Consider the following 24277-nt stretch of genomic DNA (forward strand, 5'->3'; position numbering starts at 1 on the left):
TGCGGCCCTCCGCAGCGCGGCCAGTGGAGGCAGGGCGGGGCCATCCTTCTATGCGGCTTGGGAAACTGTGACTGCAGAGGTACCATACCTGGACATTCTACGGTGAGATATGTACAGAAAATAACACATCCCCTGCATTCACCCCTTTGAACTTTTCTCTCAGAGACTGGGCCATTGTGATTTTGTGATTGCTGATCCATACGAAGCTCTTAGCCATTGGAACCAGCCCTGTTCAGCCTTGTGACAGGCTTTGCTGCTGCTGCCGCTCCTCGCTGCACCCGCTTCGCGGCATTTTGACTCTGGGAGCCGATTAAAGAAGAAGCCTGTGACCCCGGCGGGGAAGTCCAACAGCTACAGGGGTGTTGCGCTGCAGGGACTCGCTCTACCAGGAGTCCCTGCGTGACCCGGATCACCTGCTCGGCGCCCCCTGTTAGCCCCGCCCCTAGCTGCCACACATAGTACAAATCTGGGCCTCACTCCCGCAGCGCGGTCGAGCGCCGGGAGAAGCCCGGGAGAAGGGCGGGGCCATCTGTGGCCACCAGGGGCCAGAAGAGGCCAGGCCGGGCCACCCTTCTTGGCCGGAGGACAAAAAGCCCATAATGGCTACAGGTACGCGTTCTAATAAATCCCGGCACCATGGACCAATTCATTACCCGGGCCTTCTCCATCGTGGAAAAGGAGATCGCCTTGACTGAGCGCAGACTTTCGAGGGAATCATCCCGTCTTGCAGATAAGCGCTCATCCATGGGAAGCTTGGCCCTGGTTCCTTCCCCAAGCCACGCCCCTAGTTCCCAACTGTCTTTGGCCCCATCCCCATCCCCTGATATAGATGAACGTGTTATCAGGATTAGGGCGAGTCTTGATAGGCTGTCCATGACCTCACACAGCAGGGCTACACTTCCCACTCCTGACCCTTCGGCATCTAGTGTTGTGCATACTGTCCCTTCCTCCATTGTCTCTGTAGATGCTCCACCGACGCCAGAGGAAATTGCGCTGGATGACACAGGGCCTGTTCCCTCAGCTATGGGTGAGGCCCATTCTGGGAACGCGCCGTCTGCCATCCCACGCAAAAGGAAGCGGCCAACCAGCCCGCGCAGGGGAATGGTATTAAAACCACTTAATAAGGTCAGAAGAAAAAACGCATCTAGTGGGGGCCTCTCCAAGATTGGTACTAGTCAGGGGAAAGACCTCTTAATGAGTGCTGCAAACAAAGGGCAGTTCAGTACCCAACAGCCCTTTGTGTTTGGAACTTCCCACAAGCCAGCCCAGGAAGCTGCTCCGGGTGATCCCCCCTTACTTCTTAACATAGAGTGCCTAATGAAGTCAATGGTCCTGCCGTTAATTGACAAACTGGAGGGGTTATCAAAACGTGTTGACACACTAGAACAAAACATGTTGGATAACTTCTTTTCTGTCAAATCACTGATAAAATTGCACTCAAAACTTCGAGTTGAGGATAAGTCTGGGAAAGAATCTAGTACTCCTCCTCAGGGGTCCACCCCTTCCACTTCATCCCCAGCTCCTAACTCATGCCAACAAGGGCAACCCCCTGGGCCACCCTCTGCTATTTCGGCAGGTGTGCGGGAACGTATTGTTACAGCGGCAACAATCCATTCACAGCCAAATGCCAAGAGCTCCCCTACTAGTTCCTCCCAACAGGCCCCAAAATCCAAAATTCCCTCTAAACCCAGCAATTCAGGATCCCCTAGTAGTATTCCCACCGAGAATAGCGCCCTTGCAGCCAGTCCCAGAGTAGCTAGTATATCATCCTCCACTAAGCAGGTACCTGCTCCATCCCCTCTAACACAAGTACGAGAAAAAAAAGGCAAGCAGGCCCCTCATGCCAGCCTTCCGCCTGGGTGCCAGCCTTTTGTTGTGATTCTAACCGGGGTTCCTGTCCTTAAGCCAGGGACACATGAGTCCTTTGCTGACCTCAAAAACAAAACCATCTTCTGGCTTAGGGAAAACAGGCCTCTACCAGGCTATATAGATGGGAGGATTTCTCATGTTAGACGAGTAGGCTGGGTTGGTAATAGACACAAAAATCTTAGAGGAGATTGTGTACTGGTTAACTTCAATGACCCAAGAGCAGCAGGCAATATTTGTAGCCAGACTTCTAATAGTGACCCGCATGGCATTCAGACTAGTGACTTGGGATACTTTTATCGCCCCTTGCCATCCCCCCGGCCAAACCTGTCGTTTTATGGTGAGGGCAGTGGTGCTTGGTACCCTCGCCATGAAACTCTCGATGCAAGTGCCATGGCTCGGAATTTCTCCCAAGTACAAGGCTCCCATGGTTGGGGCCGTTGACTTAGTGGGCAGGATCCACTGTTAGCAACCCCTTTATTTAGCAGTAGGCTCACATTGGATAGGTGTTCTGGGGAACTGCGCGATCTTCCCTCTCCTAATCTTCCAATCCCGATTACCCCTAACACTGCTCCCTTGCCAAATTTTTCCGATCCAGATGGGCTGACCTGCGTGCAGACCCCCGAGAGAGACTTGGGGCCATCCAACGACATTCCGGGTCTTGTACCTGGCGCCCGTCGTTCTGGATCGCCTGCATTGAATACCTTGGTTGCTCAGGATACTCTCTACCCTACTCTGAAAGTAGTCAGTTGGAATGTTGCGGGGCTTAGTCGCAACTTAGATTTGCCTGACTGGAATTCTCTCATTGAACCACACGGAATTTGTGCCTTCCAAGAAACTTGGTGTTTAAAGCCACGTCATAGAGTAGGTTTCACATCCTTTTTTGTTCCTGCTTGTCCTCCTGTAGCAGGTAAAGGCAGGCCCTCGGGTGGGTTGCTTGTGTGGGTTGATGTCGCCCTTGGTCTTCGGGTGAAGCAGCACACCCTCAAAATCCCGGATTTGCAGAGGCTTTCCGTGAGGAGCCCCGCGAGAGGCTCCTCTCTGGAAATCGTTAACATCTACACCAGAGGGGCCACGGGGAGCTCTTTTTCTCCGACCCTGTCGGAATTAGAGGCAGAATTGAGAGAGTGTCCAGTTAACTCACTCATCCTTTTGATGGGTGATTTCAACTGTACCTTCGAGCCACTATCGGCCGATGACATCCTGGACCTAATCGAAGAGGACTCAAGGAGAGGCATACCCTCTCTTAGCTTTCCTTCGGTGAAAAGATGGTCACAGAGGGTTGTGCAATTGAACGCACTAACGCTGGAATTTGGGTTAAGGGCGACGAATGGAAGAACTACATCTGACATAAATGGGGCCCACACCTATAATAGGGTGGGACACACCTCTAGAATTGATTATATATTTCTTAATTTCAACCTTTGGGCCCATCTAGTTGACATGACGGTTGTTGCTTCTATTGACAGTGACCACAACCCCCTCTCTCTATCCCTGACCCCCTTGTGGAGGTCTAATGGACCCACTGTAGCTGTACCATCAACAATCTCCATAAGGGAAACCGGGGAAGTGGTACCAGCTAACTGCCTTAGACGCCTAAAATGGGATAAGGTGGCTATTGACTCCGAGAAGGTTAGCAACATTATGGGGATTATGGCTAATGCTATGCTGAAGTTAGAACATGGGAAACTGTGTCCTGAGGATATCTCTTCCTTATTTTGTGAGACCGTAAGGTCCATTGGGGACATGTTCACTGTAACGAGCAACCAGAGAAGGGCACATGGGCAAGTTCACCCAAAAAAGAAATTGGGCTGGTATACTCCTGCATGTCGGACAGCGAGGAGAGCAGTCATTATGGCAGTCAAACGCGGGGACGGGGCCGAGGTCTCATCCAAGCGCAAACTCTATAAGGCTGCCCTAATTTCTGCAAAAAAGGACTGGGAGTACATCTTTTGGAATGAGTTAAAAGTAGCCAGTGGGGATAGGAACTCCAGAGGTTTCTGGAAACGCATTAGGGAGAAACACAGACCCATTGATACCCTCTTCACTTGTAATATCCCTGAGGCAGCCTGGTACAGTCATTTCTCTAATTTGTACAATGTAGCAGCGGAGGAGGAGGGGGACTTTGCCCTCTCGCCAATCAATTTTGGCCCTTTACTTGGTGTGGGCACTATCTTCACCCCAAAAGAAGTTGAGAATGTAGTGAACAGTCTTGTGCCACGAAAAGCTGCTGGACCTGACGGCTTGCCAGGGGACCTGCTCCGCATGAATCCCAAGGAGTGGGGAACTATGATTGCCTCCCTGCTCAATGCATCCGCTGAGGGCGCTGCCCTACCGGATTCATGGATGGGCGCCGAGGTTGTTCCGATCTATAAAAAAGGCAGCCGGGACGACCCAGCCAACTACCGGCCTATTAGTCTAATTGACTCTTCCCAAAAAGTGGCTGGTAAGGTTGTGCTGGGTCGGGTTTTAGACTGGGTTGAATATAACAATATCTTATCTGACTTTCAAGCCGGGTTTAGGGTAGGAACTGGAACAATCGAGCAGTCATTGCGACTACTCATGATATACTGGAAAGTTGTTCTGTTGGGGAAAGGCAGCTTATATCTAGCATTCATCGATCTCCGAACCGCTTTTGATCTTGTGACCCGGAATCAATTGTGGAGGGTTTTATTAGAATTGGGAATGCCCGAATATCTGTTGTCCCTGATTATGAGGCTCCATGAATCCAACTATGCGCAAGTGCGCTGGGGGACCCAGGGGCAAAAGACAGGTCGTATCGAGGTTAACAGAGGTGTCCGCCAGGGGTGTGTACTGGCCCCCACCCTCTTCTCACTCTATGTAAACGGGGTAGTCGATCACCTTTTGTCATCTCCGGCTGATGCTCCCCGTTTGGCAGGGCGGCTAGTACCCACACTCCTATTTGCGGACGACACCCTGTTACTCTCGAAATCTCCTGTGGGTCTCCAGCGCCTGTTAACCAGCTTTGAGCAATTCTGTGCATTCAGGGGTCTCAAGATCAATACTGATAAAACTAAATACCTCATCTTGAACCCCCCAAAAAAACTTGGTCCACCTCCCTTGTTGGGCACTGTCCCCTTAGAGAGAACGAGGGAGTTTGATTACTTGGGTATTCAACTTGTGGACTCAATGAGCTGGGACAGCCATCTGAATAAAATGCTCCTGAGCCACAAAAGGGTAACGGGGGCTTTGTTGAAGGAGCAGAGAGCCTCGACAATGAAGCCAATAGCGACGGTGCTTGAGATTTACAATGCCAGAGGCGTCAGCGCTGCGCTTTACGGTGCGGAGCTCTGGGGTGCATTGAATATGGGACAGCTGACCATTTCCGAAAACACTTTCCTCAGGAACCTCATGTGTCTCCAAGCTTCCACTCCTATCATTCCCCTCCAATTGGACATGGGTTGTCGCTCTATAGAAGATCACACGAGGCTCCGCCCCCTCCTCCTATGGGCTCGCATTTGGAGGGTGAAGGAACTTAGTAGCTATGCGGAGGGCTTGCGAGAAATCCTGGATTCCCCAAGCTGGGCGAAAGTGAAATGGCTTAGAGACATCAAAGCTCTATTGTTGAACTTAGGGCTGGGAGCGGCTTGGCACCAGCGGACTGCCCCTCCAAAGCTAGAACTCAAAAAACTTTATTGGTCCTGGATTACGGCCAAAAGGAACACCAACACCAACTTGTGCAGATCATCCAGGTCTTTTTTGTTGATTAAAGATGTCCCACTGCGCGAGATCTACTTGGATATTATCACAACCCCTTGGGACAGAGCCCTCTATTTTAAATTTAGAACTGGCATGCTCCCGGTAAGGGAGTTCACTTCCCGGTGGAAACCACCATACCAAACTGTTTCCTCTTGTCCCTTTTGTCCCTCCAGGCCTGAATCCATTCCTCATATGCTCTTCGAATGCCCTGCCTACAAGACACCTCGTGGATGGTGGATCAAACCCGTGTGCCTGGTTTTGGGCACCAGGCAGTGCTGTGTTGCCCTAAGAATTTTACAGACGGACACTCGTTCGTTATATGTATGTGCCATAGCCAAGTTCTTAGAATGGGCTTGGCGCATAAGGTCAAACTGGCTTCGCCAAATTGTTTAATTAAGGTCTGTATATACAGACCGTCTAAGTTAATCTATTACCCCACCGTATAGCAGTTAGGATTGTGCTATTGATGCATACTGTGGGTTTCTCAACTCATTATATGTGTGGGAAGGTTCTCTTTTTAACAATGTGTTTTTAACAATGTTTTTATGCTGTATGCTTTTTAAGATATTTTTTATATCGAAATAAAGCCATTTTGACTGACTGACTGACTACTGAACTGGGTGCAATAATCATCCCGGTACATTTAAGAAAGTCTATAACTTTAAAACTTATAGAAAACGGACTGACACCACAAAGTGGTACAGTAATTTTCGTGATAGAGGCACACGAATATCGGCAGACAGAGGTATTCTATTCATGGATAAACTTTCCAGCGGCAAACGCTAGAACAAAAGAGTTTCACTATTACAAAATAGAGAAACCACCGGATGAGGACGCTCCTTTCGAGGAGACTGAAATCCCACTAAAATTCCAAGAGCACCTGCTCTGGTTTAATGGCGCCCTAAAACATAATGATCATATTACCAGGCTCGGTCCACTAGGTAGACCAGGAGCAACGTGGCCGGTTCTAGCCAGCTACACACCACATCCGGACATTGAAAAAATGTCAAAAGAAGAGCTGTTAGTACAGCTAAAAACATTAATAAAAATACATAGGCAATTAGTCCAATATGTAATGAGGACTGCAACAGTCCAACCAGCTGTTAACGTACCACAGCTGCCCCCTCATCAGGGGAACACTAATAAAATTACACCACAGAGCATACAATCATGTCTTGGTAAAACACCCATAAAACAGGAACAAATTCCTTTCTGGTTAGCACAGAAAATCACTCAAATAGAGGCAGTATTTACGGATACCACCCCTATCGAGAAAAACAGAATCTTGACCATCTGCCTTCCTATGGGAATCGCACCACACGTGGAGGACTGTGACACTTGGGGTACAGTCTTTGCTTCCATTTACACAAAAACACATGTACTAAGACAGATTCAAAATGAATACGGTCCAGAACCTGCTTTAACTCTTGGTATGAAATTACTGCAAGACTTCAAGCAGGTCTGGTATTTGGTTGCGCTCTAAAAATGCCAGTAAATAAATAAGTAAATAAATAAATAAATTATTAGCCAACATAAAGGGAGAAGCAGCATCTGTGGCGATCCGCCAGAAGTTGAGGGAAACAGATATAACAGATCAACCTATTGAGCTTGCCAGAATCATAGAAAAATGCTATGAAGAATTAGGTAGAGACAGCTTGGGTGGGAAACCAGTAAAGCCCCAACTGCTCGAAAATCCTGAAAAATTATTTATTAAAAATAATTCAAACACTCCTAAAAAGAGCTGGGATGGAAATAAACAATCCACTCCCAAGGAAAAAGTTTTCCAGCCCAGAGGAAGGTCTCCTCAACGGAGGGAAAGAACTCCGACTCGAGAACACCAGTCTACCCAGAGGGAACCCTCTGAGAAAAGATACAACCTTAGAAATAGGGATAATTTGAAAAAACCTGATAGATATCAAAGTATTGATACACGTCCCTCTCGATCTTTTTTGCAGAAATCGGAAAGAAGAGGACGGTCAGACCCAGGAGAGCACACCAATTCCAAAGACAAGGAACCTGCTCAGAGTAAAAAATCTCAATTTCCTAAAAAGAAGGTAGCCAGTATTAGAGTAATCAACCATGCCGAGAATACTGAGGACACAGTTGAAAAACGGGGAGTGGGCACAGACAATGTTAGACAGTGCAGCAGAAATCACTATAGCCCGCAAGATCCTGATGAGTCATCTGGAGACAGTGGACACGAATGAATACATTCAGGTTGAAACTGCCGACACCAGAGTTAGCGAGCCCCATAAAATATACGAAATAACATTGCTTATAGAGGGTGATAAGACTCAGAAAATAAGGGGTCTCTTTTGGGATAAACTCTCAAAAGGCTATGATATTCTGTTAGCTGAAAAAGATTGGCCCCCAGAGTTTGTCAGGGAGTGCCCTCGTGGCGAAGAAATGATTATGCCTGCCTTCTCGAATCACATTCCGATTCACAAAAAATATACTTATGCAAGGAAATGGGCAGTAGCCCAGGCACCGGCATTATATAAAAATCATGTAGGATGGGATGAGGGCTCACCTCCTCACAAAATCCAGTTAAAAAGTGAACCAACTGCCCAATGGCAGTATCCCATTAAGCAAGAAGCTAAAAAACAAGTCAGGGAGATCTTAGATCAACTTGAATACCAGGGGGTGATTGAAACATGCACCTCTCAAATGAACAATCCTTTGTTTCCTGTCTCCAAGCCAGACAATTCATATCGTCTAGTTTTGGACTAAAGACACCTTAATGCATGTTGCAAAATGTTTGCAGTACAAAACTCGCATAGTGCTGCACTAATGAACAACATAGTTAGGAAAAAATATAAAACGACATTAGACATATCTAATGGTTTCTTTTGTCAAAACATTGCACCAGAAAGCAGGTATTTGACCGCTTTCTCCGTAATGGGGTCTCAGAAAAATTTCTGTAGGCTCCCACAGGGGTTCAAGAACAGCCCAGGACTATTCTCAGCTAGGGTAACAGAGTTACTACGAATATATGATGATGAGGCATTATCTTACGTAGATGATATCTATCTCACAGACGACGACTTGGATACTCACTTGAAAAGAGTGAACACCATTATACTTGGGTTCGCAGCAGAGGGTTATAAATTCAACTTTAAAAAGTCTCGAATTGCCCATCTGACAGTATTATTTTTGGGATACAAATTATCAAGTGAAGGAAAAAGCCTAGCGGACAACTTCTTAGAAAAGTGCGCTGTACTCCAAGCTCCAAAAACGCTGAAGAATTTACAATCCATACTAGGTTTTCTGAATTTCAGAAGAATATACATTCTAAATTACGCAGAGAGGGTTAAACCTCTCTACGAACTAATAAAACCTGATTTTAAACAAATCAATTGGATTCAAAAACACACAGAAATTTTGAGATCACTACAAACAGACATGTTAGCAGAAACAAAATTAGATACACGTGATAACACACGCGATATTGTAATCTGAGTCATCCCAGGAAGATGCGGATTCACGTACCTGACCTCTAATGAGGGAGAAAAGGTACCAATTTCAATTAAATCTCACTTGTACACACAAGTAGAAAAAACATTCAGTCCCACAGAAAGAACTGTGAAAGCAGTGCAAATTGCATTAGCAATTGAATGGGGATTATCATATGGCAAACGGATTAATATCCTCACAGCAGAATCCGCCTTCGAGGCGCTATTCAGCCCGGTAAACTTGCCTACAGTGTCACTGGATCCGAAATGGATACAGTATGTAGATTCTCTAGGAGTGGAAGATGTGAAATACTATTTCGCCCGCAATTCGTAGAACTGAATGATTTAGAAGATGAAGAAGAATATCCTCTGCCAATCGAACTTCTGCCTCCCCCAAAGTACGCCTGTATAATCTCTACAGAGAGATTTGTACAGCTTTTCAAGGTAGAGAACAAATCCTACGATGCAGCCTGTGCGATTGTTAAAGGTCGTTGGCTGTGCGGTAAATTCAGACTGAAAATAACAAAAACTGAATCAGTAAGAAACTGTTCGGCTCAGAGAGCTGAAATCAGATCTTTAAAGATGGCGCTCGAAAATGCAGAACGTGAATTCCCAACACTAATCGTGTGCGATTCTCATTTTTGCGTCAACTCTTACAATAATAAACTGCAGAGCTGGATTGAAAACGATTACAAAGATGACACAGGTGCCACAATAAAGCATAAATTGCTCTGGAAACAAGTAGCTCTTTTACAGAAAGAACTACAAAAGACTCACGTGATACACGCACAGAGTCTTCAACGTGATGGCGTTCACGTTGCAGGGAATTCATTGGCTAACACAGCCACAGCGGAAGCAACTAAACCGGCTTCCGTAGCCACAAGAAAGCCTGCAGAAAAATACATAAACGGGGAAACCATGCTGGCAGTAAAAACGACCGTAAAAGGCGACTGTGCAGCACTACCCGTGAACTATCCACTCAATTATGCATACGTAATCGATGCAAACTCCGTTCCTTTTGCTCGAATCCCTGGAGTGGGGGATAGGGTAATTCCAAACAGGGACCGGAGGGGCTTCCTATTACAGGAAGCACATATGGGGTTGGGTCTGAGACACCAAACAATCAGGGACTCTCTGAGAGAATTAGAATCAGAATACTGGTGGCCGGAAATGAGTGAAGGCATTCATGAGTTTGCAAAAAACTGTGAAGACTGCAACAGAGATCGCAGTGGAGAACCGGCCAGTGTAGTGTCAGAAGCCCTAATAGAAAGCATTAGGCAATCTATCCGCGCTATCAAAAAAGAGAAACGCGTCCCATTGTACATCCTTAAGGCTAAACACACTTTAAAAATGTGGCCTCCATCCCTCGGCTGACGCCAGAACGGTTATAAAAGATCTGCGAGTCTTTATCGGCACATACGCAATTGCCATGTTCCATTCGGACCAGGGTCCTGCTTTCAGCTCTAGAGCTTATAAGGAGGCCATGGCCAGCATGGGAGTTGGGTTGCGGTATTCTTGTCCGTCACACCCCGAAGGGAATAGTGTGGTAGAAAGAAAAAACCGAGACATAAAGCGATCTATAACAGCGAAGGTATTAGGTTCAGGCGCTGGGTGGGTCAAACATCTAATAAGTGTCCAAACCAGTCTTAATAATTTGCCAAGAAATTCTCTAAAAGGTTTCAGCCCATTCGAACTATTGTTCGGAACTAGAATGAGAGTTCAGGACTTAGATAGTCAAGTATCAGTGGTACAAGATAAGAAAACAGACTTTGACATCAAAGATCGTTTGGCTGTTTTACAGGACTTGAATGAAACAAGAAAATCCCTAAGCAACATAAAGTTAAAGCAACAGCCAGATACCACTGACGAGGCACCACAAGCAACAGCCCCAGCAAGGCCTGTCTGGATTCCAAAGATTGGGGATCTAGTCAGAGAAAAAATAGCGGTGAAGAAGGAATTTGGGCCTTCTTACAGAAAAGCAGTACCTGTCTTGGCAGTCACCGGAACAAGATCAGTAGTACTACCGCCCCTTGCTGGTAAAAAGGAGAATAGAGTTGTATCTATTGACCTGGTAAAACCACAAGCATGTGGCCTATAATCAACAGTAGGCCCAGTAGACTCCCAAGAAACAACAGAATACCCAAACTTGCAACAATCCAAGAGGTTCAAACTGAAAGACTAATCACATTCGATCAGCCTGCAGTGCACAGAGAAGGACTATGCAATAATGCCATGGAACTCGTGCCTCTTGAGACACAGATTGAAACAAGTTCATCAAGAAACACCAGTCTACAATAATGTGGCATCAGAGAGTGCTACCGAAAGACAGATTGAAAGAACAATTCCAACAATTGACAGAACTGCCTCTGGTTATTTCATCGACTTCGACAACTTTTCCGAGGATCAAAGCAACCCCGAAGTGATGCCAGAAATAAAAAAGACTTTTAAAGAAAAAGCAACGGAACTCTTTCATCAACTGAAGGAAATCTACCTTATTTCCCCTTGGTTAGAGTTCTGGTTCGGTCTAGGTGTATTTTTCCTCCTGCTTTGGCTCATCATGGTATTTTGTTTGGGAAAATTCATTAAGGGAAAATATAGTACAATGGACACAGCAAGTCAGAACATCAACTTAGTCCTCAAACCACACAGATCATCCCACGTGAAGAAAAGAGAACTGTCAACAGTAAATGTCACAGCCATTCCAATACCCGGTGGGGTAGTATGGGAGAAAACTGACTATGAGATCTATGGTCCGGTCGAGATCCTGAAGTATACTCATCAACTGAAGGTTTCTTTAAGTGACTTTGTAAAAGCTAGTACATTCTCTGATGATTGGGACTTTGACAGTATTAATAATATGATGTCCGATTTAGTAATGTCAGCTAGATTCACAGAACATGATTATTTACAAGGTTCGTCTAGTTATGAACAGATGTTCTGTTTTACACATTATGGCGATCATTATTTGCATAAATCTGCACAACCTAGAAATGTTTTTAAGTATAATCAATGGGAACATTGTGCTACACCACCTAAAAGCAGTTCTAAAACATTCTTTGAGAAATTCAAGTACTTCTCAGGGTTTAACACCAGTGATGCAGAAACGTTTTATTACAAACTGTTAGATAAAACAGGATTGAAAACAATGCTGACAAACACTAAATTAATATATTCAGAAGCATTTTATGAAAAAATGATGACATTAGGTTTTGATTATTGGAAAAATAACATTGAAACAAAAACCATTTGGGGTACGAAAGATTGGCAGGTACAAGGCCTAGAAGCACTATTCAGAACCTGCATGATACCAGAACAAATGATGTTTTTAAATGACACAATTCACCAAACATCCTGTCTTGGCCTAGCTAAGATCAAAGCCCTAAACAAACCGTCAATTCCAAAACCAATACCTGAAAATGTAACAACAGATATTGAGATAGACGTAACTAAAATTTTACATTTTAACAAAACACATCCTGATTGGAAAAAGTGGTTAATCTGGCCTACTGACACAAACAACTGTCAAGATAGATTCCTGAATAAAACACAGGGGTTAAAAATGACCAGACAAGACCCTAGATACTCCCAGAGACAACATCCAGGGATAGTAACAACATACAGTGTAGGGAAACTCTGCCTCGAATGGCTAGGATCATCCACACTGGCTGAAATTAAGCAACACTTATCTTTACTTAAAGAGGGTGCTGATTTGCGCGATTTTATTATGGGACCACGCAAACAGCGTCAAAAGCGTTTCATAGCGGCCAGCATCTATGCTGCGTACAACGAGGCTTGGAAAGTCACACAAATTGAAACAGCAGAAAAAATACGAGAAATTGATTGTATTAATTTGGAAAAATCACTTTCTGTAGTGGACAATGGGTTAATGACTCTGTCCTCCAGAATATATTTGTTGGACAATATTGTATCCTCTGCCTTTGATATAATAGACAGAGACTTGCTAATGTTACAGCATGGCCAGTCGCAATTACGTTCTATTGTACAATTAGGCTGGACGCTGCAAAATCTTCGTTCAGGCTATGTGCCTTGGCGTTTAATCAACACAACGTCATTGTTTTTCATTTTTAACCTTACTGATAAACAAATCAGCTTGGCACAGAAAGGAGCAGACTATACAATCCTGAGCATCGAAAAACTTGAGAGATTACCATTGACAATGTCAGAAAGTCCTGTCATTGAATGGATAATACACGGAATTATCACTATTCCGATAACAACTTTCCGATTTAAAAAGTGCCTTGAATACATACCTACTGGCCAGTATGAACGATTGGGTAAAGGATATGTTAAGTCAGCATGGAAATTACCATACACACATTCATGCTATAGTGACAGCGACAAAAATGTATTTCTTAGTGGTGAAAACTGTAAACGTTCACTAAGCGGTATACTTTTGTGCCAGGGTATTAATTTACACGGAGCCTGTGAAGGTAATTCTAACAACCTTTCATGCCACCAGCTTGTCACACCTGCAACGCAGATAGAGCCTTTCTTTATGCAACTCGCGAATGGGAGTTACATTCTAAGAACAGATCACAGATGTTGTGGCCTTGTGCCAGGAAAAGCCTATCTCGTAAGCGTAACTTCCATGGTCAAATGCTGTATGCAAGCATTGTTCCCGAGTGGCCCTGGAGACATAGAGACTCCCATCTGGCCTCGTCTGCATTTATCTTCTATACGAATTGATACTTTAAGCAAAATGAAGTCTGTGCTTTTGCAGACAACAGTGCCCATAACGTCATCAAAAGAGACCTATGATCTCCTGGTTGCAAGGACAGCTACGGAGGTTCATGACCTTTTATCAACAAATTGCCCCGTGCATTTCGTAGAAATGTTGAGCCAACTCCTTAACATGTCTAGTGCCACAGGCATCCCAGGCATATTTAAGACGATTTTTACAGGGCTGCTTACACCATTTCGAGCAATTCTGGGAATCGTTCAAAATTTTGTCCACTCTGTTTTTGGCGGCATACCCCTATTTTTGGGACTTGTAGCAGGGATTTTATTTTTGACCCTCCTGCTTCGTTATGGCAAGCCACAGCTCAGACATGACTCCTATGGGAATGGAAGAAACAATCCTAGCAGTGCGCTACCGGGACAGAATAACTAGAGTCCTTGGATTGGCCAGGCTGAGAGATCTAAACATGACCTGGTTCCTTTCATTCAGACCGATATGGCAAAACTGCATCTTACCTGTACTACGATGCATGCTATGCGGAGATGAGTGCGTGTTGGACACCTGTCTTTCACTTCCATCAGCAGTACCAATGGATATCGATACTTTGCTAAGTCCGATAACGGCTCACGCATTGTGTTGTCCCCAGCGGCTACCAATCCTGATGACGGCATTCGTTGAGACTCCTGTGCTACGACTAGGTGGTAACAGTGGAGCGAGTGACAAAAGCAACATCACCCAGGTATGACCTTCTGTGAGCATTGCTGATCCAGCCTTTGATGACAGCAATCATTCTCACACCTGCCAAGTTACAGCACTATCGAATTTGGTTGAACTATCACCTGATTTTGTAGACCAATTCTTTGAGAGCCTGTCTGATATGATGTTCTCACCCGAACAGAAACAATAACTTTAGAGAAGCATTCCGACACACAGCGTTCCCATGAACTCTGGATTCGGCCTTCAGTTTTGAACAACAAAACCTGCTAAAAGCGTTGGAACTCTAATTTCCCCGTTCAAGCAATAATTCTTTTGAATTGAACACTTTTTAATATTCACCCTTTTTGGCACGAAAAATTCTTTGCTTAAGGTAAAACTATTCATAGAGAACAGAAGCTTCTACTTCTATTTTTTAAATACATCTAGAGACATAATAACTTCACACCAGCCTCTAGCACATTTTACTGCAATGCATTTATATGTGATGAAATTATCTCGCCCTTCTTCTGTATTCAGAGATATTTCATGTGTAATTCTTTTTGCATAATCGTTCATTGATTTCATATGCTATAATTTTTGAATGGTTTCTATGCTTCGAAAACGTACAGTACCTACATTTTCACGTATTACAAATACGCCTATTTCAAATGCATATATGTATTTTGGGGTGGGCAATGTTACACATGCATCTTATTGCTCTAGTTTTAGTAATTTGATGGACATGAATTCGTGGAGTGGGTGTAGTGTTCTAATCTAGGACCCTGATCGATACTGTGACCTTATGCCCCTATACGGCTATAAATCCATTTATTCCCTATATTGGCATAACCGATCAAATGCAATATTCAGAAACTCGTCTCTGGCCTCACACGAACAGAGCCACATTTCAGAATCGCTTTCTCTGCCACTTCCTTTGCAACCAATTAGTGCAATGACATAGCAGAAGTTACTATCTAAGATTCCTAGATTAACACTCCGAGTTCTTCAACAAGATAAAAACTCAGCAACCTGGAAATCCCCGCTTGCTATGTTTTGATTAGTAATAGAACTCTAATGAGCACTGATAGACGATCACTTCCTAGTGACATCTTTATTGACGTCTTATGTCCAAAAACTTACATCAAACAAGGCACCTTTCAGGTATAAATATTACCAACGTTGCCTTAAGCAAACGCTGCTGTTTTCGCTGAGGCTGCTAGCTGCCTCAATGCCATCGCTGCTGAAGAAGCTGCTGTTATGCTGATGATACCATAGCTGCTATCGCTACTGCTATCGCTGCTAACTAGCGAACGATGGTGTGGTGAACTTAGGAGCTGAACAGCCGTCCCCCTGCAAAGAGCCCAGCAGATGCAAGCTGCCCGCGGACGCTGCCCCTCCTGCTCCTCCTCGACGCGCTGAGAGAGACGCTGTCTTTTCTCTTGCTGAGAAATCCAGCTCCGGCGTTTCCAGTCCACTCTTGCGAGCGACTGGGATATCGAGTTCCCTGAAGGAGATACCAGACCTCCATCATTCTATTCCAGAGGTATGGTGTTGACTAAACCCTTAGAGAGAATTCTTGAAGCAAACCTTGGCAAAACAAACTTAACTTAAAGCTACTTACTTACTCCCCTCCCAAGTATTAGGCTTAGGTCAGGTACACTGGGGTAGGCGTAGTTAGAAGCACCAGTTGAGTATTTTAGCCTAATGTATATATGAATGTATATATGTTTTATTCATTTTAAACCATTGTATGGCTAAGAAACCATATCAATGCTTTCACAGTATTATTTCGCAATACTTATCTTACAGTATGTACTTTTTATAAGAACAAGTCTTGCAATTGTGGCAATTCATTTCTCTTGTACGAGAAGAAAGACTGTTCAATAAATTTTACCCTTTATTGAAAACGCCTGTCTACACATTGTGAAAGTAATCTGCACTACAACTGACTGAGTAAAATAACTGTCTATTGTTCACACGACTCTAGAGATTGACTCTTATCTGAGGAGCAAAGTTGTCATGTTGCACGGTTGTTGGAAAACTGAATCCCTTCTTGTCTGTACCAGGGAAGCTGATCACTTCCTATTCAGAGAAGAAAGTTTCCAGTGACCTCTGAGCTAGTTGGTAACAACCCCAATTAAGTTTAGCATAGTCAGTGGAGGCCTGGAAGATCCGCACTTCTACGTCGATACTACTGTTTATGTTATTCCAATGCGCAGGGCCTATTGGGAAAATAGGAACTACACTACAGAATAGTGTCTAAGTACTAACAAGGCAATTCCTGCTCAGCAAGCAAACTCTTTATAAAACAAAATTACTGCATAAATCTCTACTGTTACATCACGCTTCTACAACTACTTTTAATATTACACATAGTCAAATACAAAGCAGAAACCTTTCACACTTCTGTACTATAAGTCTCACCATTTCACTGAAAAACATAAATGAGCATCTCTCTACAAAGCACTATCTACACCACATAAATTCACAATACAAGCTTCAAATTGAAAATGAACACCACAAATGATGTTGCATATTTTAACTATACCTCTTTAGACACTTATAAAAACTACTATCATCTCTAATACCTTAACTCAACATTTACATTTCCAATATAAAATCAACACCTACAATTATGCACTATACTACTAATGTACATATCCACACATTAAAACATTCTGTCATAATCAGCAATCCCTATTCCAAAACACACATAATACTATACAAAGTGTATATTAAGTAACATTTAAACACATTTTCAAAAAACTACAATTGATATTTCTTCATTACAAAATATATGAGTAACTTCAAATTTTATGAATTATATTTCATGTTTAAAAAACGAAGGCAGGACATAGTAAACCTTACAAATTAATAACTCACCTTTCGAATTAATTTGTAGATTAAGAAGAATCTGAATCACACACCAGATTTTTTAATTTTTTTTATTTTTTATGAAGAGGCCGCCCTCACCCACGCTTCCCCACCACCGCAAAAAAACAGGTACCTGGACTACTTTGGTTATAAATTCAATCCATTTAGGATTTGCTGAACTCTCTCATCTTCCATTTAGAATTGCAGTTGCTTGTATTACTGCATCCATAAAGGACAAAAAAAGACAGCAGCTTCAGCATGGTATACAGGCCGAGACTACTCTATCTCCAAGAATAGCAAATGCGATACTCAGTGCTCATTCCATAGGAGCAGCACTACTATAAAACTTGAAAAAAGTACATATCTTCTAGAGGCTGAGCAATTATCAGAGTGCGCAGAAATGTTGAATTTTCTACTACATATTAGGGAGCTGTTCGGCATCTTGCTGCATACCGTTGAGTTTGTCCACTAAAGGCCTCTTTGGAATTATCATAGTGGGTGCTCTGATGGCGCTTGACTCACAAGTAGGAGAGTGTGATAAAGTGGCTGGTTGTAAATTTGCAGGGTGAATGCCACTTGACTTCTAATTTGTAATCCAAGATGTTGCTAGTGGTGTGAGGATGCATAAGTGTTGCAGATGGGTAGAATGAGTTCCAGGATGGCTCTAAGCTTACAAGGGAGTCTCTGATGAAGACATGGTGCTATGCTAGCAAACTACTTTTTGTGTTGGCACTGGCGCTGAAGGGGCACATCTGATTCTGAGCTGAAATGAGATTCAGAGGTTGGATTCTGCAATGAAGAGAAGAAGCTGAAAGTCTACATTGAACTTAGAGATGCACCAATGCTGCTAGGCTCGCATCTCTGGTGGGGTGTCAGGCTGCCGGGATGGATGGGTCTGCTTGAAAGCCTCCAGCTCCAGAAGTGCTTTGTTGATCCTAGTGATGGGTGGATAGGGTGAGAGATCCACTTCAAACCTGTTGGCATTGTACACCTGAGGGACCAAGCAGAGATCTGCCATTGAAACCTCATCTTCAACACAGTACTTTCCGGCGGAGCCTCGCAGAATCTGCTCCAGAGCTTGAAACCCACGTGTGATGTAATGCTGAGCCCATGAATTCATCTTCTCTTCTCCTACTCACTTTAGGACAGCCAGGTTCTGCAGAGGCTGGATCCCAGACACAATATGATCAGATATCATCTGGACCTGCGCCCTTTTTTTAGGGTCCTGTGGCAGGAGTCTTGGGGTTGGTCGTGTATCGCCCAGGTACTGGATGATTGCAAGTGACTGACCAAGGGTGATACCATCTATGGTCAATGCAGGGACTTGCTGCATTGGGTTTACTGTGCTGCAGTCACTGGTGAGCTGTTGGATGCCTTCTTTGATCAGGTTAAAAGGGACTAAGTCATACTCAATATCCTTCAGAACGAGTGCCATGCGCACCCTCCAGGAACAGGAGCTCCTGAAATACAAATACAGGACTGGCTTCCCTGGACCCTGCATGGTCCTGCTCGCGTCCTTCCGTGGAGGGGTGAAAGTCTACTGCTTTTGGAGTTCGGGGCACACCAGATTTTCTTATGCACACAAGGAATATGGTGCACTGTTCTTGGCAAAACCAAAAAATGGCAAAGTGTCCCTCTCATTTTGCACACATATACATGTAAATATGAAACCACATTGCTTCCCAGGTTAATTCAAATTCTAATACACATTTCTATTGGTTACACATATCAACCCTTTCCAACGGACCTCTAACTGAACCAAAATTGCTTCTGGAATTTTCTGGAGTCGTGCCTGGCCGTGCACCATAAGTGATGGAACCGCGGATCCAGACAAGACTTTAAAAGTATATTACAAATACTTTTACCATTTTTATTTTCATAACAAACTACTTCTAACTATACCAGTGACTTTGAAAATCTCACTGCAATTACATTTTACTTTAATATTTATACGAAATACACATTTCAATGCCACACATAACTTCCAACCCTACCCCCATTCTGCTTAATGTCTGTTTCCATAGTAACAGTTCATGGAAAACTCAACTGAACACACAGGTCACAAATACAGCATACAATGTTGCAAATTCAAACAGCAAGTGTGCTTAATTTTTCAAACTATCAGCTTATCCTATCTAATGTACCTTTCAAAAAGTTTTTACTAACCAATAAGAAACATGCTGTTTAAACACAGAAACATGCATCCTATTTTTCACTCTATATTGTTCTCAAACAGGCAATCACTTCTCTTCTTTTTTGGATCTGCATCATGTCCACCATTTTAGAGACCTCTTATTTTACCAACTGCCTACTTTACCTACAGACATCTTTTGAGTGCATCCAAACTTCCCTTTGAGTTGCTTGGAGTGTGGATTATGGGACACAGCTTTATTTTCTGGTGCTAAAGGTATTCTGAAAGCAGAGGTCTTGACAAAGACCTAGCTTTGCAAATTGTAGACATTATATGGATTGGACAGAGAGGATTAAAGTGGCACCATGGCCATGGCTACCTTAATGCAAAATTTGGTGTCTCAAGTTTGTTTCAAGTTTATTTATTTATGATAATGGAACTCAATTGAGGTCCACATAATAATTCTAACATACAGTTAAAAGCAATAAAATACCATAGAAAAGTACATGATATCAATTTGTCAATATAACGGCAAGAAACGTTTAAAATAATGAAACAATTTAAAGCAAAACATTTCATTTGGAGGGTTAAACATTGCTTCAATAAAATCAGAGGCTGTAAGGATACCCATTTGGAAACATATAGGTCTTAACCATTTGCGTCTAAATACCATAAGTGCCGGACAGACAAAACTGACATGATACACGTCCTGGAGAATGGAATTACAAAAATCACAAATATCGGAACGGCCATACCATTTAGACAAAAGACAATTCAAAGGGAGTAGATTTTGCCTTAGCAAAAAGATAAATCGGCGGACTCCATGGGGGAGATTCCAGGATATGTATGACTGAGGTTTTTTCATTTGACAAAAATTACTGGTAAAAAACATTCCTCTCTTTAATTTACTCACCCCATTGTCTACTCTATAACCTAGCTCCCAGGAAGCCGATTTTAATATCAACTTTAGTTGGCCCGCGGATAGTGAAAAAAGATCTAATTCATCTAACTGTAATAATGCAACTGCCTGTCGAAAGTTCCTTACAATTAAAGAATGAGTATTAGAGGTACCCAACAGCTCATTTTTTATGAGATGCCGCAGCGTACCCGGCATTCCTTTAGCTAGATTGAAAACCCAACGCACCACACTCGCAACTGCCTGGGCCCAGAAACTACGCAAACCAAATTCCTGTCTCAGAGAGGACGTAGAATTCCCGGGATTTACTGAGGTAAGGTTGCGTAGTATTTTTCCTTCAGTGGAATCCAAAAAATTCCAACTTGTTATATCCACTGTTTCTAGTCCATACATAAGGGATGCAGGGATTTTTGCTCGGAATACCTCGATCAATATAGAGAAGTGCCTTCTACCTGTTGCCTTGTAAAGAGAAACAAGGCTCTTCCCTTGGGCGAGAGCTTTCCTGCTATTGTTCTCGATATGGACTGTATCACTTAAACTACTCGTGACAACCTTTCTAACGAAAGTATAGGATTTGACTACTTCTAGTCTTTTGCCCCCAACAGACCAGTGGAAATTGTCATATTTGGATTTTTTACTTCCCCTGAAACACATTATTTTACTTTTTGAAATATTTATTTTTAGAAAATGGGCCTCAGCGTAGGTATTCAGGGCGTATAGGCGACCATTCAAACCTTTTGGGGTAAGGTCCAAAATTAAAATATCGTCCGCATACAATAAGCATACTATTGGGGTTCCCCCTAAAACTGGAGCAATGCCATTTCTGGATAGTAATAAAGCCCGGGGGAGATCCGCTATGTATAAAGAAAACAACAGGGGAGCCAATAAGCAACCTTGTTTGAGCCCATTAATCGTGTGGATAACCCTAGATAGTCCTCTCTCTCCTCCCATTAATACTCTGCACCAAGTGTCTGTATGTAGGGCAATAACTAACCTTAGTAAACTAGAAGGCATCCCTAGATCAAATAACTTACTCCACAACAGAGATCTGTCCACCTTATCAAAGGCCGTAGAGAAGTCAATAAAAGCACCATATACACCTCCTCCACGGACTTTGATGTATTTTTGTGTCAAAACCTGGTGAGCAGTAAGATTATCTAGGGTACCATGTTGTTTCCTGAAACCGGTCTGCTCAAATGGTAATATTTCTGTCGAAGATACCCAGTCATTTAGATAATTAAGTTAACATTTAGCAAAAACCTTACCAATGGCATCTAGGAGGGCAATTTGTCGGTAGTTTTGTGGTAAATCTCTTGCCCCTTTTTTAAACAGAGGAACCTAAACTCCCTTTCCTGGAATACGGAATAATGCCTTTGGTAAAGCAAAATCTAAAGACTGGATATAGAATTTTTCCCCATAAACTACTTTGAGATTTTAGCACAGAAATAGGGACTTCATCAGGGCCCATTGCACCAGATGTGCGCAGACCCTTAATGGCAGAAACAATTTCTAATTCGGACGGAGGACCATAAGGTAACAAATCCTCCTGCAGCTTACCTGGGTCAAACATCACATCATTGCCACTATACAAATGCTGAATGAAATCAACCCAAAATTTGGTGTCATTCCATTCAGCAGTTCGAGCTGTAGCCGTGTCTAAAGTTTGCTATGGAAAATGCATTTTTCTACCTATTTTTTTTTACATTTCTCAGGAACTACTGAACGGATTCACACCATTTAACAAAAATAGTTCTTTATGAACCAAGGGCTACCTTTTTTTCAAATTTGATGTATTTCCGTTCAGCAGTCCGTGCTGTAGCTGTGTCTAATGTTTCCTAAGGGAATTAACATGCAGAAAAAACATTTGGGATCCCCTTTTTCCTCACCCCCTCATTTGGAATCACCCCGAAACTTTCAAGATAGGAGCTGACAGGAGCGGTCCATAAGTTTTGAAAATTTCGCGAAGATTTGTCAAACGGCGCCAACGTTTTTGGGAAAAGAAAAAGCATTTTTCCTATGGATAATAGGTCCTAACTATAACTACCACGATCATGTTCCACCCGGGAGCCCCTAGGAAATCAGGTGCAGACCACAGACCACATATATATATATGTGTGTGTGTGTGTGTGTGTCTGTGTCTTTTTTCTATACATTTAGAACACCTAAAATGAAACCATAAAACCAAGCTCTAGAGAAAACATCTCTTTCAGCTGTAGATCAAACATTTCAGCCACAGGAGAACTTAAAATAATGATGAAGAAATATAATAGAGGAGAGTCATATTTTTCTAGAGCCCAAAAAGTTAGGATTCATTTTTTTAAATCCTTGGAGGGGAGATGCTGCCCTCTCACAGCCTCCCTACTCTTTCCTTTTGATTTTGGCAGTGCCTCCACCCATTGTGGGGCCTCCGCAGCCAGAAGTATATGTAAATGAACTCTCCTGAGGCATTGTGGGGCACTTCTCTTAGGAAGCAGTGGATATTTTAATAGCATATCTCCCCCTGTGCTGGGTGCCTGCGTGTTTTTTTTCTACATTTTCCTTTTTGTTTTTTTAGTATTGGGGGTGCCCAGTCCCATTCGGGCACTCCTCATGGCTCTCTTTGTTGGGGCAGCTCAGGGAGCCCACCATTGGCTGCTCCAGCCGGGTCCATGCCTCAGAAGCATCCTATTTATTGCAACAGGAGCCAACAGCATACTACTGCCCTGCCCCCTACGGTGGACACAGTGTCTTCTTGATGGAGCCAACAGCATGCTTCTTTCCTGCCCACTCCTGTGAACAGGGTATCTTCCTTGATGGTGGCCTCCCGCTACTCTTGGAAATGGGCTTAGGGAGCGGGGTCAGGCACATTACAGCTGAGGCAGTGCAGCATTGCTCCCCTGATCATTGTGACATCAGAGAACTGGAGTGGGGATCTAGGCCCTTTTCTTCTTTGTTGGGGGGCATGACAGCGGTCAAGTTACCTCTTTGTGTCAGGCTCTGGGGATATGGGGACCCCAGGTGTGCAATGAGCCTGGGAAGCGGCCTCATGTACGCCTACTCCCTGGTTATCAAGAAAGAAATACACTACTTGCATCAACCCTTAGTCCTTGGCACCCCCTAGTCCTTGCCCCCCCCCCACCCCTGGAGTTAATTCCTGGATCTACGGCAGAGCCCCACACTCTCAGTCACTCAGGAAAGGTCACTGACCTTAAAAAGACAATAACTCCGTCCCTGTTAGGCTGATTGGGATGAGACTATGCTCATTGTACTCCTGGTGGCAAGCTCCAGTCATCAGGAGTACGCCTTCTGGCCTTCGTGAATGCATGAGTTGCAGGGAGCTGATTCCACTGGCTCTATGCTCAAGCTTTTCTCCTGGTCTTTGTCTCTAGGCCCAGAAGTCTGGAACTTTCCCCCAACTAGTCCTCAGGAGGTGTATAAAGGCCAGTCTCACTTGCTGTTGAAGATACACAATGGTCCTAAGGTCAACTGGGGCACAGTCCTTCTTCCTTCTGGGCATCAGAGGGTTTCTCCTTCCAGTTGTCCAGCAGCAAGAAGCACCAAAGGCAACCAAAAAGTACTCTCTCCTCCTTGTGCAAGAGTTTTCAAAAGGAGATGGAAGGTTCTAGAAGTCTGACCCCTCCGGCCAATCCTAGAGGGCTACAATACCTCTCCACCCCTGCCCATTATCTCATGCACTGCATGCTGGGACACTTCAAGATGACATCATCCAGAAGTCACTGCTCACATCTACTTTTGGGGCCTTTTCGCCAACCCTTACTGACATCACTGCCACGGCCTTTCCCACCAAAACCTCCAAAAAGAGTCCCCTCCTGTGCTGGCTCAAGTTGGCTGGGCTTCCTTTTTTGTTCACAGTGCCTGGGCTGTCCCCAGCCCCGGTACTGTGTGACAGGTAATTAGTAGGTGCAGATAACCTTCCCCAAGCC

The 24277-nt window shown here is 43.8% G+C and overlaps 1 pseudogene; it reads right to left on the minus strand.

Annotated features, from left to right (window-relative positions):
* Positions 1-17400: 17400 nt before the first annotated feature.
* Positions 17401-18853, minus strand: LOC147685165 (maleylacetoacetate isomerase pseudogene; annotated as a pseudogene).
* Positions 18854-24277: the final 5424 nt, after the last annotated feature.

Source organism: Lissotriton vulgaris, chromosome 10 (genome assembly GCF_964263255.1).
Source record: "Lissotriton vulgaris chromosome 10, aLisVul1.2, whole genome shotgun sequence".
Classification (NCBI taxonomy): domain Eukaryota; kingdom Metazoa; phylum Chordata; class Amphibia; order Caudata; family Salamandridae; genus Lissotriton; species Lissotriton vulgaris.